Below are 5620 nucleotides of genomic sequence, written 5' to 3'. Positions count from 1 at the left end.
TGTTTATGTGTATATATATATATGTTAACATATACCATAAGAAAATTTTAATTTTCATTAAATATTTATAGGTAATATATACATTTCATGTGAAACATTTATATATAATATATACATATCATGCTACTATAATACAATAAAATGTTTATAATTATATAAAATTTTAAATATATATTAAAATATGTTTCTAAAGTACATACGTATTGCTAAAATTAAAATATGTAAGCCAGCAAGGTTCTTTCCCATGTGGCTACCCCCAGCTTAGGTCCTGCTGAAGGCTCCATGACTTTCACTGAGTCTCCCTCACCTGTACCCCTAAGGTGATTCTCACTGGGATGTTCTGTTCCCAGCAGAGGCTCAGAGATGCCCTGTGTGCACCAGTCAGGGGTTCACTGAGGATTGTGAGCTCCTTATGTCCTTGCAGAACAGATTCGTGGTCCTCCATCCAGGGCAGGAGCACAACACAATCCATCTTTTCTTTTTCTGTTTTGAGTCAGTCTCGCTCTGTCACTCGGGCTGGTCTTGAACTCTGGGCCTCAAACGACCCTTTCCATTCGGTCTTCCAAAGTGCTGGGATTACAGGCTTGAACCACCCACCCAGCCTTTGGTTTAATGTTATGGTGGAATCTGGCCCCATTCAGCCTTAGGCCTTTAGAGTTTCCTTTCCTTCGTACCATTGGTCAGACTCCAGATGCAGTCAGTGTCCTCCTGACTACAGCCTTTATCATCCCCTCTGATTGCATCTTCTGCACTAAGATGTGAAGACATGAAGATTTCACTTGTCTCCTGTTCCTTCTTCCCACTCTTCCATCAAATCTCAGACTTCATCACAGGAGGGTATTTTTCTGGGAAGGTAGCCCTAAGTTTTTTTATTTACTTATTTATTTTATTTTATTGTTTTATTTTTTTGAGATTGAGTCCCACTCTATTGCCCAGGCTGGAGTGCAGTGGCCCAATCTCGGCTCACTGCAACCTCCGCCTCCCCTGTCCAAGTGATTCTCCTGCCTCAGCCTCTCGAGTAGCTGGGATTACAGGGATGCACCACCATGCCCGGCTAATTTTTTGTATTTTTAGTAGAGATGGGGTTTCGCCACTTTGGCCAGGCTCGTCTTGAACTCCCGACCTCAGCTGATCCTCGAGTCTTGGCCTCCCAAAGTGCGTGAACCACCGCGCCTGGCCAAGTAGCCCTAAGTTTTAAACAGAAAAGTGCACCGGCCGGGCGCGGTGGCTCACGCCTGTAATCCCAGCACTTTGGGTGGCCGAGGCAGGCGGATCACGACGTCAGAAGATGGAGACCACCCTGGCTAACACGGTGAAACCCCGTCTCTACTAAAAAATAGAGAAAATTAGCCAGGCGCGGTGGCGGGCGCCTGTAGTGCCAGCTACTCGGGAAGCTGAGGCAGGAGAATGGCCTGAACCCGGGAGGCGGAGCTTGCAGTGAGCCGAGATCGCGCCTGGGTGACAGTGAGACTCCGTCTCGAAAAAAAAAAAAAAACACTGCTATGCCAATTCTATGGTTTCTTCTGCAAATATTAGCCTCTTTCAGTGTCTTATTTACCAAGTTATAAGACTTAAGAGGCTCCTCACAATTACTAATCTTTCAGCCTTGAAGATTTTACCCTCAAGTTCGTCCAACAAACTCATACTCGTCCCTTAAAATCTACTTTAAATATCAGTTCCTCAGGAGAGACCTTGGTGAGTCTGAGTTGGTAGGGTGGGGCCTAATTTCCAGGGTGGTAACTACGCAGCCTCTCAACCAGAGACGTAAACTGATCCAAAGAGCTGATTATTCCTCTTGCACGTTAAAACTAACCACCCTGGCCGGGCGTGGTGGCTCACAGCGAGGCAGGCGGATCGCCTGAGCCCGAGTTCGAGACCAGCCGGGGCAACATGGCGAAACCCAGCCTCCACCAAAGAAATACAAAAATCAGCCGGGCGTGGTGGCGCGCGCCTGTAAGGTGGGAGGATCGCTTGAGCCTGGATGGTCGAGACTATAGTGAGCCGAGACCGCACCAGACCCTGTCTCAGAAAAAAAAAAAAAAAAAAAAAAAAAAGTTGCTCATAGGAATGAAAAATCTGAAAAGATGGCCATTGTGATTTAAATGACCCGCTGAAGCCATCAGGGCCCCCAGGACGGAGGGAGCCGCCACAGGCTCTCCTCAGAATCTTCCCCTCTCCCTGCACCCTGGGGCATTGAGCATGCTCAGGCCCTTCCCGCCCACTTCCGATGGAGCAGCCAACCACCGCGCCGGTCAATTGTGCACCCGAAACTCGAAAACCAAGGCGCCCATGGTTGTGTGGGGGTTCCATTTTGCGTCCCGCGGGGTTCCACGGGTCCTGCACTGCATCAGGCCTGAACCGCCGGCCCAGCTGCTCCAGGTAAGCTGGGAGGGCCGCAGGAAAGGCGCAGTAAGGCCTGGCGGGAGGCCTCCTTAACTGGGCAGGGGCTTCCTGAGTATCAGCTGTGCCCACGCCTCGGAATCGCGACCTGTCCAAGACTGAGCTCAGACTGTGGATCCTTTTTTTTTGTTTTTGAGACGGAGTCTTGCTTAGTCGCCCAGGCTGGAGTGCAGTGGCGCGATCTCGGCTCACTGCAACCTCCACCTTCCGGATTCAAGCGATTCTCCTGTCTCAGCCTCCTACACCCGGCTAATTTTTGTATTTTTAGTAGAGACGGGGTTTCTCCATGTTGGCCAGGCTGGTGTCGAACTTCCGACTTCAGGTGATCCGCCCGCTTCGGCCTTACAAAGTGCTGGGATTACAGGCGTGAGCCACCGTGCTCGGCCGGATTCTGTTTTAGCCGCGGAGGCGGTGGGACCCCGATGATTGAACTTTGATGAAGATTCTGATCTGAACACCAGTTTGGGAAGTGGCCACGTGATCTCTAAAAATTATAGTGGGAGCGTTAAGGAAGGATCTACCACCCTACAGCGCCAGCACTTCTCTGGCGGATTTCGTCTCCTTCCGTCCTCACAAGGATCTGGCTGTTAAGAAACTGCTACGGATGAGAAAGTTTAGGCTCACTTAGGTTTCATATCATCTAAAGTAATAGAGGCTGAATCTCGAGATCTGGGAATCTCTCACAGGTTTGATTCATTTTGATTCAATTTGATTCATTGAGCCCGCACTATGGACTAGCACAAGAATCAAAGTAGAAGCCAGGCGCGGTGGCTCACACCTGTAACCCCAACATGAGGAGGCCAGGGCGGGAGGATCTCTTGAACCCAGGAGTTCTAGCTCACGCTAGTGCCTGGGCAACATAGTGAGACCCCTGTCTCTACAAAAAAAAAAAAAAAAAATCTGAGCATGGTGGGGCGTGCCTGTGGTCCCAGCTGCTCAGGAGGCTTAGGTGCAAGGATCACTTGAGCCCAGAGGCAGAGGTTGCAGTGAATGGAGATCGCACCACTGCACTCCAACCTTGGCAACAGAGTGAGAGCCTGTCTCAAAAAATAAAATAAATTAGGTAATAGAGGTTGAATTTTTCTTTTTTAATGTGACAAGATCTCAAGCAGTAAAGATTGAATTTTGAGAGTAGGGAATCTACCGCAGGTTTGATTTATTAGCCTGATAATTATTGAACACACACCGTACACCAGCATAAGAATCTGAGTTGGTAATTCAGTTTTGAGGAAAATAAGGAAGAATTCAGACCGTGAACTGTACTCTCCAGTGTCCTTAACCAAAGGTTGACAAAAATAAATATAAAAATATCAACTATAATCTGCAGTATGATCGATATGTGGAGCCAGGAAAAGAGTAAAGTCCAGGTGTTGGTGAGTCTTGTAATACTTAAAGAGTAAGAAAAGCCATTCCATTGGAAATCGGAAGGTTATAGGTTTAGATTTGTGTTTGGAAACTATAGAGTTATGGAATTGACTGTGGAGATCGAGCATGTCAAAAATAAAGCCAGACACTGGGTAGTCTTAAGGACAGATTTTAATCAGTAATGTACTATTGCAATAGGGAGAATAGTTCAGCATGAACAGAACTCAACTGTGATTTGTACAGAGGTGACCAAGTGCTTCAAAGGGGAACTGGGGAATGAAGGTAGTGAGTAGGGGCTCTGTAGAGTCAGGGAAGTAAAAAATTACAAAAAGTGGGAAAGGGGTGGTTGGGTCACATGAAACACACCCGGGTTTGCTCGCTGGCACTTAAGGAAATCAGGCCCCAACTCTCCCACAGATGCTGGGAGACAGGGGCCCTGTCTTCAGGTATCAGAAGATAGTTACTATAGTAGGCTAATGTTTATAGCTCGGACTGGGAAGAGCTGCTTACAATGCTGTTCTTTATAAACTTCATTGCCTGAGTCTGGAAGATGGGTAGGGGAAAGCTGGAGTGTGTGGGGAAGGACAGACCATTGAGTTCCGGGATCTATGCAGGAATGTTCCCTGCACTTTTTTATTTTAAATGAAATACACTTTTTTTTTTTTTTTTTTAAAGACGGATTCTCACTCTGTCGCCCAAGACGGAGGGCAGTGGCGTGATCTCGGCTCACTGCAACCTCCACCTCCTGGGTTCAAGCAATTCTCCTGCCTCAGCTTCCCGAGGAGCTGGGATTACAGGTGCATGCCACTACACCTGGCTAATTTTTGTATTGTTAGTAGAGACAGGGTTTCACCATGTTGGTCAGGCTGGTCTTGAACTCCTGACCTCATGATCCACCCCCCCACTCAGCCTCCCAAAGTTCTGGGATTGCAGGCATGAGCCACTGCGCCCATCTATGAAATACACTTTTTTACAGCAATGTGGTTCTTTCTTATAATTTAAAAAATTCCAGTCATATTTTGCAATGTATTGGCTGTATAGCTTTGTTCAGAATGCTTAAAACTGCCTCTTCAAATTTACCCAGCCCCAAAGCATCCATTAAACATGGTGTGTTAAAATAAGGATTAGGAGCCTATGCAATGACATTGTTATTTATGAAAATGTTAAATTGGAAGGTGGGAAGAGTTAAAGGACACATTATTATTTTATTTTACTTTCTTATTATTGAAAATATTATAATTTTAAGATGTAATAATACCTTACTGTCCCTTCAAAATTGGAATGTACATGACACTTTCGGCCCAACTACTGCTATAAGTAGTTAACATATTTTCTAATCAGGAACAGTGAGGCCGGGCGCGGTGGCTCAAGCCTGTAACCCCAGCACTTTGGGAGGCCAAGACGGGTGGATCACGAGGTCAGCAGATCGAGACCATCCTGGTCTACACGATGAAACCCCGTCTCTACTAAAAAATACAAAAAACTAGCCGGGCGAGATGGCGGGCGCCTGTAGTCCCAGCTACTCGGGGGAGGCTGAAGCAGGAGAATGGCGTAAACCCGGGACTCGGAGCTTGCAGTGAGCCAAGATCGCGCCACTGCACTCTAGCCTGGGCGACAGAGCGAGACTCCGTCTCAAAAAAAAAAAAAAAAAAAGGAACAGAGAGACAGTAGTTTTAGACCAAAATAGCACTATATATATACTACAACAGTTAATGACATAAATGTAGGCAGTTTGACTAGATTTCTAAATGTTCTTTTCACTTGGAAATTTTATAAGATTTTGTAATAAGGCCGGGCGCGGTGGCTCAAGCCTGTAATCCCAGCACTTTGGGAGGCCGAGACGGGCGGATCACGA

At 46.8% G+C, this 5620-nt stretch overlaps 1 protein-coding gene across 1 annotated transcript in view; it reads left to right on the top strand.

Annotated features, from left to right (window-relative positions):
* Positions 1 to 2220: 2220 nt before the first annotated feature.
* TRIM60 (tripartite motif containing 60) overlaps positions 2221 to 5620 on the top strand; it is a 10840-nt gene continuing 7440 nt past the window's right edge. Inside the window, exon 1 of the mRNA XM_017873935.1 lies at positions 2221 to 2379. The gene's annotated coding sequence lies outside the window, so the exon portion shown is untranslated. The remainder of the gene's footprint in view (positions 2380 to 5620) is intronic.

The sequence above is a fragment of the Rhinopithecus bieti genome, unplaced genomic scaffold (assembly GCF_001698545.2).
Source record: "Rhinopithecus bieti isolate Rb0 unplaced genomic scaffold, ASM169854v2 scaffold_5260, whole genome shotgun sequence".
Lineage (NCBI taxonomy): Eukaryota > Metazoa > Chordata > Mammalia > Primates > Cercopithecidae > Rhinopithecus > Rhinopithecus bieti.
This window is presented reverse-complemented; position numbering and strand designations above follow the sequence as displayed.